We start from the raw sequence: 16,408 nt of genomic DNA on the forward strand, positions 1-16,408 counted from the left end.
TCACTATTGTCGCAAACCATAGGTTGAGAAACATTGCCCGCAACGGAAGTTTGACTGTACATATCAAAAGAGGTTCTGTTTCGGTTGGAAAACACAATCTCTTGTAGGTATAGTGGCGCGCCATCTGTTCAAACATTTAAGTGACATTTGCTGAGGGTGCGTCCACATGCGTCCTCATTTCGAAGTTTGGGATCTCCTGGCAACCATAGTTCTGTGGACGGAAGTGGATTTCCTTCCGTGGCGATGGACCAGGGTTGCGTACGGTGTCGGTAAAGTTATTTTCCCTGAACCTATATCGCCCCGTTAAATCGATGGAAGAATTCGCACGCGCTCATCTTCCGCGCGGAATAACAATGATAACCATCGTAATTATTACGGTGTCTACCGCGATCTGATGATGACCACATACCCCTTACAGAAAGCGGAAAAACATGAACTCTCTTTCTTGCTCACTCACTTTCCGGAAATTGGCTGAACACTCTCCGAAGATGCAGCCAATTTTTGTTTTTCTTTTCCTTTGGTGGCCTCATTCGGTTAAGTGAAGAGTTCGGGGGTGGAAAAGAAGCCATTCTTCACTCCTTGGCTTCCTCCTACTCAGGACTACACACAGATGCCACAGAAAAGAAACCCCATCTATACTAATTGATTCGTGCTCCCACAGACAGTGAGACAGAGAGAACTCTCATATAAAGCCAGCTCTTAATTAACATTCCCGTCGGACACGCAGTTTTTGTTCTGGCGGAAGGAGAAAAGTTATGTTGCATGACCCGTGGCCCCTCCCCCCCCCCATACCACGTAGTATCGTACCGTCCGGGGGAAAAAAAAACCACAAGAGACAAAAGCGATGGGCCTAGCAGATTGCAGCTACTGCATATTGACGATTTGATGAGCTAACATTCCTCGGGATAACGAATTCATACCTCCTATAGCAGGGGGTTCCTGGGTCGAGATGGGTCGGTCAAATTCATTGATAACGAGGGCTCTTGAGAGGCCCCAAACCAAACCTAATTCGCAGGGCTTCTGTTGGAAAGGGTCTTTTTTTTTTGAGAGCTACGCGTGTTACAAATGCACTTAATTGGGACGCTGGTTTCTCTAATTTCGAATGACAAACAGTTCCCATGGGTCGCAAAACTCATCCTGCTGTTGAATTTGGGTCGCGGCTGAAAAAAAGTTAAGAGCCCCCCTGTCCTATAGCATACATGCTCAACCCACGGCCCGCGGGCTAAACGTGTTCTTATTGCTGTGTAAAAATTTTATAAGGAATCGGAAAATCATGGAACGTTTTATTCGATCGTTACCTGCGACCGATTACCAAACCATTCAAGTGACCTTAGAAAGATCACCGAACTGCTTTAGTATCCCTCGGCTCATTTACAGATTACTGAAGTGGCCCTCGGCTCATTTACAAATCACCGAAGTGGCCCGCGGCAGAGTTCCAGATCATTTAAGTGGCCCTTGACGCGTTTCCGAACCAATGAAGCGTCTTATTCCAGGCAAGTGTGCCACGGATCACTTCACTTGAGCGGCGCACGACCCGTTTCCAAAGCAATGAAGTAGTGGAACGCGTCCTATTCTCAAATCAGTTAAGTGGGTGACTCACGCCCTATCCCAAATCAGTTGAACGACCCCCGCTTCACATTTACAGAATGGGCCATTCCCGAGTTATCTTCTCCGCTTCAAAAAAAATCAGACAACGATATTTCCGTGTTTGGAGCCGTGGGCTCTCTGTGGCACTTACATATGCCAATGCCCACTGGCAGCAACACTTCACTTTGGAGATGTGCCTATTGCAGACCTCGTGGAGGTTTAACGCATGGCTCTCTCAACATCATAGTTCTCCGGACAGAGTGATGTTCCATAATGGCCCCCCCCCCCCATACTTAACTGGAAGTAACAGCTTACATGTTCACATTCGAAAATAGTAATGCAAGATCTCATCCTGTAGGCACGGGTATGAGGGGCCCGGGTAATGCTCACATGGGTCCCATGGATTATGAAAGCACAGTCGCTTTCTTTCCCAACATATTTCATTGAAAAGCGTTATTTCTTCATGGCTCTCTGCGGCTCCCCTTCTTCACTTGTCATGCCCTCCCCCCCAGAATATCTCAGGATCACAAGAGGGGCCACGTGGCTCCCCCCAGGATGAGACCCACTGGTCTACAGGTTAAACAAGGGAAATACTGGTAAATCTCTGGAGTATGGTATTTTCTTTTTCCCCGTGTTTCTTATGCAGTTGTCCGTATACAAGTTTGATTTATAAATAAACGCCAGATGCAACCATATCTTGGGAACTCTTCGAAATCTGCAAAAGATGTAAGGCGGGATGGTCTTATCGGAACATTTACAGATCACTTGAACGGCCCGTGACATGTTTCCAAACCAATGAAGTGGCTCACGTCCTATTCCCAGATCAGTTAAGTGACCCGAGGCGCAGTTCCAGATGACGTGACTCGCGGCACGCATAGACATAATATTTACTGTCATATGTGTAGCGGCACATTAGTGGGTAATTATTGTATACCCACGGCGAGTTGGACTGGCGACGTCACGAAACGTCATGATGGGCGATTCCATTTATCTTCTTTCGGCTAAAAGGTCGCAGGGAAAAAGAGCAGGTTGGCATTTTCCGTTGTCGTCTTTTGCGCTATTTTAGCGAGTTTTTTTCCATTTCCCGCCGCCCCCCCCCGTTTCCCCTCCTTGGAAATTAACCGCCCCCCCCCCTTCGCGCGTCAAGGCAGCACCTCCTAGAGATAGAAGGCCTCTGCACTGTTTGCCATAAACGTCATTCAGACTACCTAGCAAGTTTGTCACATTTTGAAACAAAACATATCCTATTTCGTTTCTTCTTATTTTGGCGGAGAACCTTCCTGATTGGCTCACAAATACCGCATAGTGAATGGATGTGGGGCATAGAAATCGCCAATTCTGAGCCCAATCATTTCTTTTCCTCACAACGATGATACTGGCACGAGCAGGGAATTTTTTCCCCCCTGAATATTCTGAATGAAAATAGACTACTTACTGACGTCACAAGCAGAGTGCGGAGGCCTTCTATCTCTAGGAGGTGCTGGTCAAGGTCAGAGGCCAACTCAGTATGGGCATACAATAGTGGGTACATTTGCATGGTAAAATTACTCCGAATACGACTACGCTCACCGATTTGGGAATTCTCATTGGCGAGCGGCTTAGGCTTAGCGGCATTGGCTTAGCGGCTGACGACAACAAACGAATAGAGAAAATGCTCGGTTTTTTTCTAAAAGGGTTTCTCGTTCTCCTAGGGAAGGGACCCTACACTGTGCTGGCAAAATTAAAACTTCCCCATGAAGCCCGCGGGGTCTCCAATTCATACCTCGTGGTGTTTATTCCCCTTGAATAAACAGAGATCCGGCCTCATATTATATTGGGGGGGACGACACTTATTTACTCTGAAGTTATCCCTTTCGTTAACTTTTTGGTTATTTTGAAATAATTTCTTTTTCTTAATAATTTAATAATTGTAATACACAGTCCAATCCCGTTTTAACGAAAATCTCGTTTTAACGAACACTTTTCAAATCCCCCCCCCCCACCCCAGATAAGTTTACATAGGAGCAATGCAAAAAAACTGAAATTCCATTATAACGAAATCTCGTTATAACGAGGCGATTTCTTCGGTCTCTTGGAGTTCGTTATAAGGGGACACACAGAAAATAAATGTTATATATATATATAGATTGCGAGGGCTGTTACATGGAGCCCCTGTTGATTGTGCGAGACTGTTTCATAACAGTTATAAAATTATATATATATATATTTTTATTTTCTTCTTCAAACCGAGCACAACCCAGGTCTATCGCCATAGGCAATTTACTACCTAGTGAGTTGTGCCGGAAGTGTAAGTGCGTGTACCTAACAGTCTGAGTGCGTATCTAGTGTTGTGTGTGATTTTTCCAGTGCTGCCATCTATATCTCAGAAGTGAAGTGAGTGATGTGTAGTGACTGTATATTTGTACTGTTTGTAGGCCTGTTGCTCTCTGTGGCGAGACTTTTTAACGGGGAGATCGACTCGCATTTGCGCCTCGAAGTTGGGAACCACAGAAAACCAACTTCAGCCGACGACCACTGTGATGACGGTGGGGCTCGAACCCGGGTCCCCGCGATGCGAGTCCGTCACTATGACCACTCGACCACCACAGCGGCTATAAAATTATATTACCAACTGTTGCAGAAACCCGATTATTGGAATTTATTACGGGCATCTATTTCGCAGCCACCTCGTTGGGCATTTTGCCTGTTGTGGCCTTGTATTTGTGGAGTGATGGAGGGGAGGGGGGAGTTAGTTTGTTTATTTGTTTCTTCCATGCAGAAATAAAGAAAATAAAAGATCGAAACAACAATCACTGCTGATTCCTACGGCGGAATTGCCTTCGGCCAAAAAACAGCAACTCTGCTGAAAGGAAAAGAAAACCTTCTGAGGGTAGAGAAACAAAAAGCGCTTGCCTTGCTCCAGACAAAGTAATAAAACTGACCAGATTGCGCGAACAATTCATTATAAGTGAGGGGTGATGGATTTTTATTTGTTCTTTTTCTTTTCCCTTTATATAGCTGTTCTGTTTTAGTTGGGAAAATTATTTGTGATGACGGTTTTTTTTTTTTGTCAGCAGGGCCGCAACTGGATGCTCGGTCATCCGGGGTGCTCCCTTGTAATGTTGAAGGAGAGGTTTGAGAGTAAAATTTGCGCCCCCTCTGGTCCAAAGCCCGGGGCACGAGTTCCGCCTGCCCCCCCCCCTTAGTTGCGGCCCTGTTTGTCAGTATAGTGGCGTCATACCGCTGTGGTGGTAGAGTGGTTGGAATGATGGACTCGTATCGTGACGACCCGGGATCAAACCGCACCGTCGAAACAATGGTGGCCGCAGGCCCGTCATTAAGGGGGGCCCTTGCCCCCCCCCCTGGATTTTGAAAATACACTAAAAATGGTATATATATATATACATACATTGAGTACATGTGCTTGCCCCCCCTGGAAAAAGTTGAAATGACGGTCCTGGGTGGCCGGCTGAAATTGGTTTTTCTGTGGTTCCCAACTTCGAAGTGCGAATGCGAGCCGATCTTCTCAATAACAAGACTCGCCACAGAGAGCAACAGGCCTTCAACGGTGCAAATATTCAATCGCTACACTCCGCTCACAATTTGAAATATAGATGGCAGCACGGGGGAAAAAAAATCAGACACAACACCAGAAACGCACTCAGAGTGTTAAGTATACACACACTTATACTTCCCGCGCATCTCAATCGGTAGTAAATTGCCCATAGTGATAGTGCACCTGAGTTGTGCTCGGTTTGGTAATCCCAGGGCTGATTTGACGCATGGACCCAGCCGGGCAAGGCGAAGAAGGTGCATAATGGGGGACGGGGACGGAAGGTATACTTCATGATAATGAGGTCTGGTGTGTTATCATTTTGAAAATGTTTTAATTGGTGAGTTGATATTTCCATCCAGTTAGAAGAAGTCCCAGAATATTACTTCCCAGTCTGCTGGGGGCCCATGATGCTGTTGGCCGTGGGTAGCAAATGGTGTTATCACGATGAATGTTATGGATTTTTGCTTCCAGAGCTGTTTCGCTCCTTCCCCCCCCCCTCCCCCCTAGACTCTCATTTTTACTAGCCTGGAGCACGTGGGACTGTGGCATAGAATAGCCTTGCTTCGGGTTCAAGGCACTCCAGGTTCTCGTCTCTCGATTCGTGCTCGGTTTGAAAGGAAAGAAAAATAGTATAGCGAGTGGCGCCATCTTTCGTGGGAACTAGGAAAAGTGATGTCCCCAAGGGGGGTGCGCGTGCAAGCGTCCTCTCCATTCTCAGTTCGAATCTGGTAACCCTATGGGTTCGAGTTCGGGAGAATGTATTGATATCACCGGTGCAATCTTCCGTTGACAATAAGAGGATGGAATGATTTTTTTTTTCCATTTCTGTGGTTTCGTAGCATTTTTTTTTTTTTTTTCGCGGGTGAGAGCGTGTGGGGGGGGGGGAGGGGGGGATAATGCTAATAATAAATGCACATCGTGGAGGCACGTGCAATGGCTTTCGAAATTGTCGGCTGGACGAAAAATAATGACCGCGAGTTGCTTCGCCAAGACGTTCGCGTGTTTTCGTCCCATTTCCCCTCCCCCCCCCCCTCCCCCTACATTTCCTAAAGATTCGTGTGTATTTGAATATATCGCATGCACAGAGTATTTCTTTTGTGTGTGGGGGCATGATATTCGCGTGTTTTCGCTTATCCACGTAGAAATCCGTGGAGATTAGCCTGATGGGCGGGGGAAGGTGCAAATAGTGGAAACAGCGCGAAGACGTCGTTGTTTGTGCGCCTCCTTGAGGACACAAAGCGATTTTTTTCCCGATTTACTTCCCCCATACAATATTTATTCAATGAGGGAAGTACACACACGACCAGTTGTTTCATTTCCTTGCCGACGAGTGACAATTTGAGGGGAATCGAACCCACGTCTTTTCACTTTCCGAGTGAACGCCCTTGACCAGTGGTCGACAAACTCATTAGTCAACAGAGCCAAATATCAACAGTACAACGATTGAAATTTGTTTTGAGAGCCAAATTTTTCAAACTTGTGAACTATATAGATAGGTACATTGTTATTAACTTAATTAGGGTACTCCTAAGCTGTGGCCTTTGCTAAAAACGTCCTCGATCTGATTGAGGTACGTTCGCTGAGGTCGACCCCTTCAGACTCTCCCATCCACACTGGTCTTGTATACTTGTTTCGTCTATCTCCTTTCGTCCATCCTCTCTCTCTCTCTATCTCTCTCGGAAGACGGGTTCACTGTAAGCTCGTCCGACAAGATGTTAGCCGGAGGACGTCGTCGATGACAGCCCAAGGCGGTCCGTCTTGTGGTGCAGAGGCCCCCAGGAACACCTTCTTCGGATGTTCGCTCCTGGTGGATTGCTTCAGCAGCGATGACTCATGTTTGCTACAGATTGAGAGAGGTGGCCACGGTAGAGTCGTAATGAGAGATGGTAGTCCAGGAGCGTCGGCTTCAGATGTGTGGCCCCTAGTGGATCGCTTCTAGCAGTGTTCACCGACGTTGGTTGGAGGGAGGAGGCCTCGGGAGGCTGTCATGAGAGGTGGTGGCCCAGGGGCATCGTCTTCTATGATCTGGCAGGGTTAGAGGTTGACGTTCTTTACTTTGGAAAACATTGCATGTCTCCCCCGCCCCCCTGTTCTGAGAGGAGACTCGTTTTTTGAGTCTATCTACCCCGAGTACCTTAGGAAAAAAGCCTCGTTTTCGACAACGTTTTCCCGAACTTCCCAGTTCCGGCCCGAAATCCAGTTTTGATTGGTCGCGGAGGTGTAACGTGACATCAGCGTCAGGCTTTCACTCTGTTTTTTTCGGCAAAAAACCGTGAAAAAGATGATTCACTTGGGAGGGGAGAGAGCGAGAACAAAATGGCCAAAATGCGTGTCTGAAAATGATTTTGCAAAAATCTGGAACTTTTGTTCGCCCGCACGTGGGAAGAGCCACACTCAAGGGTTGCGGTTTGCCGACCTCTGCCGTAGACCTACAGAGCCAACGAATATCTCATCCTTTTGATGAAATTTATAAATGTGAATATAAATCACATTTATAAATCTGCTCGAAATCTTAAATTACAAATTATCACTGCAAAAAATAAATATCTCTGCACTGAATTTAAAAAAAAAAAAAAATGCAACGCAAGTAGAAAACAATGGTCTTTCATAAATAACTTAACTGGTAGTATTTCTAAGAATGTGTTACCTGATAGCACTGACGATAACGTTTTAGCCGAAGACTACTTCAATTCTCATTTCAATAATATAAGCTGTAACACCTTGATTGATATAAATACTGTTGATTTTGATAAATTCTTAACCCAATCTTCAACTTCATTTTTGCTTCTATCCACTTGAGGGCTCTGAAACACTAAGCGTTGTAAATTTAATCTGTAGAAAGAATACTTCGGATTAAGATGGGATTAATACTAAGATTTTAAAATTTCGAAATTTTAAAGTAGCCTATCGTTTAAGTCGGGTCCCATTTGGTATATATGCCAAATTTGACGACGATCGAGATAAAATTGTAGATTTGTATAGAGAACACACACCACACACACACACAATGTGCTGCTGTGATTCCCATTTCAAATCTGGAGATAGAAATAACTTGAGCAACTATCGTCCCATTTCGATTTTACCCATTTTTTTTTCAAAACTGATAGAATCCGCAATGAAAATCAGCATTGTTAGTTTTTTACTTAACAATTTCTTTGTTCCTAATCAATATGGATTTTTGCGGGGGCGTAGTGCCGAATATGCTTTACTAAACTTCTGATTTACTTACTATCTCATTGATAGAGAAATAAACAAACTGCAGCTATTTTTCTTGATATCTCTAAGGCATTTGACTCCGTAAATCACGAAATTTTACTTAGTAAACGGTATTATGCTGGTGTCAGTGTCAGAGGTGAACCACTTCTTTGGTTCAGATCATACTTAAGAAATAGAACACAAAATGTAAACATTAACTATTCATTTAGTTCTTACTCGAACATTGGTAGAGGAGTTCCTCAGGGATCCATTTTGGGTCCATTGCTTTTCATTATTTTCATCAATGATTTTTGTACTTTCAAACTTTTCGGTGAAATTATTGCATACGCGGATGACTCTTTAATTCTTCATTCATGCGACGATCAATTTACATTGATATCTCAAATTGAGCAAGATCTTCTAATTATTAACGATTGGTTTGCTGAGAATGATATAAGGTTAAACCTTGACAAAACGAAATTTATGCACTTTTGCCTCAGGGGAAGTCCCAACTCAAATCTTGTTCTCAATACAAGATTCATTGAAATATTGGTTATTTGTGGAGATGAAGATTACAAGGAGGAAAATTCATCACTGCCCCCACGGGGACACGAACCCCGGTCTCTCGCTTGTCGGACGAGTGCTCTACCATCTAAGCTATGGACGCAGATAGAATATTTCAACCTTGGAGCGTATATATAGATATGTTGAAAGGCACCGTTCATGGACGGCGTCAACAATCAACTAATAGCTCGTGAATGACAAAGGCCAACCAGATGGCCACATGCATATAGAAATGTCCTCTCCACTTGCCAATACAAGATTCATTGAAAGACTGGTTACAGATCATTTGATCATTTTTGTCGCACCTCGGTCATTTTCTGCACACGAGGGCTAATTAGACCGGGACCTACAATTTATTGCCGATTCCGAATGGCAGGCGTGTTTTTTGTACTCATCGAGAGGTTGGTGCGCTAACCCTTCTGCGGTCATGTCGGCGTTTTTTTTGTTGTACTCCTGTGCCAGGAAAGTTTTCTGACAAGGACGAACCGGGTATCGAACTCGCTACACCTCTAAACATCCTTTGGTACTTTAGGCGAGTATCATATCGACCTGGTCTACCGCTCCCAAGACTGGTTACAGTGATGAATTTTCTTCCTCGTAATCTTCATCTCCACAAATAACCAGTCTTTCAATGAATCTTGTATTGACAAGTGGTGAGAACATTTCTATATCTTGTTCTCAAATCTCATGCAACAGGTTGTTCACTTCACGCTTCTAGTTGTCAATGTCTGGGAGAGGTCTTCTCGTGGAAATATCTACGTTGATTCTAATTTGAAATGGAAATTCTCATGTTGAATTCCTCACGAGAAATTTCAGATTTTTCTTGTATAAGTTTTACCATTTGCGAAGAATAGTTCATCACACTTTCTTTTGCGCTGTGTTTATTATGCCTGGGTTCATTCATCATTACAATGCGGTCTACTTACATGGGGGCTGCGATTATATAAGATTAACTTATTACTCAGTGCATGTATTTTCTTGATTTGCCGATCGATTTGCTTTTCATTTTCGATGTTTGGGGCCGTTCAAGTATTACGTCATCATCGATGGGGGGGGGGGGGGGGAGGAGGGGAGGGGAGTTTCCGATTCGCTGACTTTTGATGACAAGGAGGGGAGGAGGGGTTTGAATAATGCTTACGTCTTCAACCACCTTTTATGGAAACATGAAATATTCTTAATTTCATCTTACTCGGTGCGCCAAAAACGAGAAAAACCTTTCGATAGTTTGTGGGTGAAGTAACATCCCTCCTATTGATAAGTGCCCTACAGAGCCACTTCAATTATCTCTAAATGTTTCGCGGATCCAAGTGATCTGGAAATGTGCCACGCATCACTTAAATAATCTGAGAATGTGCCGCGGGTAATTTGAGTGATGTAGAACCGCACTGGGGCCCACTTAAGTGCTCTAAAACTACGTCACATGTCAATCAAGGGATCTCTCAATTCACCTATTTAAGGTGAATTAGGAAATTCTGGAACTGTGTCATTTAAGTGATCTGAATATATGCCACGGGCCGCTTAAATGTTCTGGAATTATACCACGGGATACTTAAGCGATCTGTAAATGTGCCGTTTAATTCATTTTTACAAAATTAGGTTTGAGGAAGTGCAGGCCGCATTAAGTAACCCCCAGGGCCATATTTGGTCCGCGGGCCAACTTTATGTGATTTATCATTATATGGCTTAGAGGGTGAGTCGCGATGAATTTATTAGAAGATAAATATTGCGTTCAAATAACATTGAAATTAACAGAAATTGATTATAATAACATATAAAGGTATTTTCTTCCGAAATTTCAATTAGAAAAAAATAATTTTTTGCATTAAAAAAACCAAATTTTTGATCGTGGAAAGAAGGCACGAGAGAACCCTCCTATGCCCCCCCCCCCGTGTACGTCTCTGATCCCACCAATATGCGTTAGGTTTCAGAGGGGGCAGAGCTGATGACGAAATTTTGCTGACCATGGGGGGGGGGGTAAAAAATGGCTAAAATTTTGCTTACGTAATACTTGAACGGCCCCTTTTAACATAGCAATACTAATTTCACTAGTGACTTCTAGTTTTAACTTCATTGTATGTTGTCAGTACGGGTAACCAAGTTACCCCCTTGTCAACTCATATGTAACTCTCTCTCTCAGTGTATCAAAAATTACTTCAGTCTGTAACATGTTGTGCATATATTTCTTCCCCCCCCCTTTTTTTTTTGTCGGTGCATCGCACCCGCACCCACGTCTCAGGGATGGTGTAAGGCTGTGGCGAGATGCAGTCGCAATCAGTTTGAAAAATAAGCGGGAAAGAAGATAATCAGAGAAGCCAGACTTATATACACTCATGTCCATAAATTGAGGATAATGCCAGCTCCGGCAGATAAAGGTTCAGAAACAAAACAAACGTTACTTATTCATAAAGCCCATTTATTAAACAAAAACGATGGTGTATGTATGATACCATTCATAGAAACTACGATTTTTGCTCCCTGGACCAATTGTAAAAAATATCTCCTTTACAAAAACTTACTATTACATGGTTGGTATGATGGTTAATACATTGTATGTCTCCCATGCGATGAAATACAGTCCGTACAACGCCTAGGCATGCTGAGTATCAAATTATCGATCTGATCTTGGGGAAGATCACTCCACTCAGCAAGCAATGCTCTCCGAAGTTCCGGTACACGTGTAGGAGGTGGTTGACGGGCTGCAACTCGTCGGCCAAGCATGTCCCACACATGCTCTATCGGATTCAAGTCAGGTGAGAACGCTGGCCATTCCATACGGGTTATATCCTCAGATTCAAGGCATTCGTTTACGATGTTTGCTCGGTGAGGACGGGCGTTGTCATCCATAAACACAAATTCTGCGCCCATGGCACCCCTAAATAAACGTACATGTTGTTCCAGAATGATGTCCCGATAAATTTTTGCTTTCATGCTTCTGGTTTGAACATGCAGATCTGTTCTGGAAACCAGTATAACTCCACCCCAAACGAGCAATGCTGCACCACCGTAACGGTGTCGTTCAATGATGTTGTCTTGGTGGTAACGGGTACCTGGCGTTCTCCATATGAAAGTCCGACGTGAATCAGACTGCAAGCTAAACCTGGACTCGTCGGAAAACATCACACAAGCCCACTGTGACGATGTCCACATTGCATGTTCTCTACTCCAGCCTAATCGCTGACGACAGTGAGTTGCCGTGAGCGGAACACATCTGACCGGCCTGCGAGCATATAGACCAATATCTCCCAAACGTCTATACACGGTTTGCCTTGAAACTGTGGTACCCGTGGCTGCAGATAGCTGACGAGACAGGTCGGATGCTGTGCTCCGTCTGCCTCTTTTGGCAGTTACTGCCAAATACCGGTCTTCATTCGGCGTTGTAACTCGGGGGGCGACCTGTACTGTAACGTCTACTGACATTTCCGCTATCTTGGAATCGTTGCCAAAGCCTAGAGATGACACTTTGGGCAATTCCAAGTTCCTCGGATACTTCCATCTGAGCACGCCCACATTCCAGGCGGCCGGTAATTCTACCACGTAAAAAATCATCCACATGTGTCATAACTATTCGCTTATGGCACTGAGCGCCTTACAGAACTCTTGCGAACAATTTTACTTCTTTGCCACCATTCCTTATATACCCCCCCCCCTCTTACACTCTCGTCGTTGTGACGTACTATCGGTATCATCTGGTGGCTTCCTGAAATTTGCATATCATTCTTGCAGATGTGTGTGTGATAATTCTACAGGTGAAATTTTTACTTTAGATTTCGATTTCCGTGTGATTCTGAATTATCCTTAATTTATGGATATGGGTGTATTTTTCTAGCAACCGTCGAAGTACCCGAATAATCGCGGTGTAGACGGGTTTTTAAAAACCTCTGAATTGAATCCTTGATATTGGAGGACCAATCAGACACACCCCGCTTCACATCTCATGGGGGTATCAAAAGCGTTCTCGGAGGATGAGTACATCTCGGATGTTACAGAGCTGCCAACGATTTCTCTAGGCCAGTCATCCCCCCATGCACATACTTGTGTTGCATTTCGATGGGCATCCCCTACCGACCTGTCCCTCCCATTCAGTCTTCCGTGCCCTCCTTGGACGAAACGAGGTTGCATTTATTCATGAAACGTGACGTAACCGCAGTCCAAACCAGTGGGCGTTCGACAATTCACAAGAAGTGGTATCTGAATCTACTATCGGTGATGTGCGTAGAAGTCGCCAAAGCCTTTTGGTAATTTGATTGCGGGATTAACGGCAAAATACTGTAAATGAATCAGCGTTTCGTAAAACGTCCTGAATAAAGGTGTGTCAAAGAGTCTTCTCTTGTGCAGAGAGCATTCGCGCGAAATTTTCGTATTTGTCCATATAAGATAGGACTCTGCAGGCTCGTCATTTGGGGGGGGGGGGGGTCGCCCCGGCTTTAAAAAGTGCAATAGAAATTAACCAACAAGGTAATATATAGATACATAATATGAAGTATAGGTGGAGATAGACTTGGAACTCTGGGGGGCAAGGTCATTATTAGTGGGGGGGGGGGCACGATTATGATGTCAATTCATATATACATTAGATCAGTCGGCTCCACCTTTGACGCTGCCCCCCCCCTGTATATATATGTTCCCCCTCCCGGAAAAAGTTGAAATCACGGGCCTGGGATATATTCTGTAGGTATTTATTTATTTATTTCAGCTGCCCCGCCAACAACTGGCGTACTCCCAACCGAATTTGACGTTGGTGAATGTTCGTCCTTTGCTAATGCTATTGATACAACTCTATATCAGTGATGGTAACTGTAAGGTTCAGGAGAAAAGAGGTTGGAAAAAGGCCGAGGAGAAACAGGAGTCGCGAGAGAGAGAAACGAGAACGATTTGAGACATTCGAAAAAGAGAAGGGGGTGCGAAAGTTTGTACCGAAGAGACAAGACGGTTTCATGGAGGTGTTGGAAAATAAATTAAATAAAGTGTTGTTTTCTTCTTTTGGGAGTCTAGAATCCAGTTATTTCGTCCTGGAATCAGTGGAGGTACAGCCGAGGACCTACGACCGATAAGAAGTCGGGGGAAACTTTACTGGCGCAGTCGGCACGATAGGGTCGTGGCTTCAACGACTCAAGATTGTGAGCTGAATTCGAAGAAGAGTGTCCTAGCGACGGTGGAACCACCCCGGTTCGTATAGAAGGATAGCAGCAGCGTCGAGCTCCTACGCTGTTTGTTTTTTTTTTTCGTGAAGTCAACACGACAACCGGTGCTGAGAGGGGCAATCCTGCCTAGGGAAGAGAAGCAAGTGTTGTGCGGCGGTATCGAGACGATAAATAAAGATGGCGTATTTGGCAAAAGGGAACAAGGAGGATCTGGAGACCATGGCCGCCAACTTAGGGGTAGAAGTCCGACCGGAGTTCAGCTTAATGCATTTAGTGAGTACCATACAGGAAAGTGAACTGTACAACGAAGCGACATGCAGAGAGATGCTGAAAACGATCAAAAGCAATAGGAAAGAGAGAGGAGAGATGGAGATGGGGGAGCGGCGTAGAGAAAAGGAGATGGATCATGAACTCGAAAGACTGAGGATCGAGACAGGAGCCAGAAGAGAGGAGAATAATCAAGCTGGGCGCGGCAGAACCCCCGGCCGGGATTGCCAGAACCTGATGCAAAAGTTCAGGATGGAAGAGGACATAAGTCTGTACCTGGTGCTGTTCGAGCGGCAAGCTCGTCGTGTGGCCCTGGCACGGGAAGATTGGTTACCTGAGCTCTTGGGACTTCTTCCCTACGAGGTGAACCAGTTAATTGCCCGCGAACCGGAAGAGCAAGTACAGGACTATAACCAAGTTAAAGAATTATTATTGCGTAGATTCAAACTCACCCCAGAGAAGTTCCGACAGATGTTTTCTTCGCGCCACAAGAATCAAGAGGGCACTTGGAGAGACTTCGACCACGAACTGTGTACCTATTTTGATGGATGGACGGCGGCTTTGGGGGTCACGACGTTTGAGGGACTAAGAGATTTAATCACCACCGATCAAATGAAAAAACGCGTCCCAGCAGATTTTAAGGAACACTATCTGGACGAATGGAGTGATATGGTGTCTCCAAGTGAGCTATCGGAGAAACTAGATAGGTTCGATGATGTGAAGAGGACTCTGAGGACACCCTTCCCTAGTGACAGAACGAGAACCCGAAGACCTGTTCATCAAAATCCGAGATGGAAAGCCAGCGGAAACTAGAGACTTCAGGGTAAGTCCTGCCCACCTAAGGAGACGATGGGTTCGAATACCAGAGAGAGAGTCGCAGTCACTTGTTATGCGTGAGGAGCAGAAGGCCATATAGCAAGGTTTTGTCCTGCAAGAGTCCAGCAGGAGTCATTGAGTCTGGCCCAGGCAAACTCTGTCCAGATGGAAGAGGGGGACACGATTGAAGAGACCACAGTCCTAACAGCACATATCACGGTGCCGGCAGCTGGTGTTGGTGCGGACATTGACACACCGCAGACCGCGAGTTTGAAATGTGGTCAGAAGACAGAGAGAGAATAAGAGGCGTAGTCGATTCTGGGACCCAGATCTCAGTCGTTAGATCGGATTTGGTTAAGATCGACGACAGTGAAGGCGAGGGGAGAATAAGGATCAAGTCCGCATTTGGCGAAAGTGAGATAGCCCCTCTGAAAATATGTATGATGAAGATCAGCGACGGCAAACACGGGTACGTGCCGATTTCTTGCGCAGTGTCGAGTCGCTTGATAAATGAAATGTTAATATGTCCGACGGCGTACGACGCACTCTTGGGAAATGCACTAGTTCCAAGTCCGATCAATGAGCCAAGCCGTAGGGACGGTGTATGTACTTCATCTGCCGATGGCAAACAGAAGGCCAACAACGGCAATAACAACGATTTTTGCATACCTAACGAAGAATTTGAAGAGAGGATCATATCCCACTGTACAGGGTACTGTCTCAGGAACTTGAACAAACTCCAAGTCAACGGAGGAGGCACTAAAGTGCGCCGGATTGTGCCCGTACCGGCTTTCGAGACCAGATACCGGATGTCTGTACGAGGCGCTGTCCCTACGTCAACGGGAACATGGTGAAGAAGACGTTCGCCCTCTTCAAGTGCAAGACCAATCGGGTCGCGTCCGCATCCGAGGGCAAGGCCTCGCAGCTCAAGAAGATACGACGAAACGATACGACGATGGTCATGCTGTCAAAGGGAGGAGATCGGCACCGAACCGGTTCCCGGCTAGGCAGGAAACGTCCAAGCAATCGAACTGGCGATTGTTTCGTGTCCATTTGCCAAAGGAATCAACAGAGCTACGAACCGGCAGTTGAAGACCGAGAAAACCAGAAGCCAACCGGCTAAATCTTCAATCGCCAACAACGGCGTGCCCAGGAATCGGGGCAGGGAAAGGCCATCCTTCTCTTATGCCGGTGGTGACCACCACCCCATGAACTCTTGGATGAACAACCGTTATTTGCCATTCAAGGATGGTATGGCCGCCGCCGCCAAAGTAGCTACTGCTGCACGATACAACGCTCGCCT

The 16,408-nt window shown here is 45.4% G+C and overlaps 1 protein-coding gene and 1 non-coding gene across 2 annotated transcripts in view; one reads left to right on the plus strand and one right to left on the minus strand.

The window, feature by feature from the left end:
• Positions 1-16,408, plus strand: part of LOC149070734 (uncharacterized) — an 82,773-nt gene that overhangs the window by 18,775 nt on the left and 47,590 nt on the right. The gene's annotated exons all lie outside the window — the stretch shown is intronic.
• Positions 8,913-8,984, minus strand: TRNAV-GAC (transfer RNA valine (anticodon GAC)). Its single transcript has one exon. It is a non-coding gene; the product is annotated as a tRNA-Val (tRNA).

This window comes from Pholcus phalangioides, unplaced genomic scaffold (assembly GCF_987345545.1).
Source record: "Pholcus phalangioides strain wild (caught in Gottingen) unplaced genomic scaffold, Ppha-v1.0 ptg000020l_1, whole genome shotgun sequence".
NCBI lineage: Eukaryota > Metazoa > Arthropoda > Arachnida > Araneae > Pholcidae > Pholcus > Pholcus phalangioides.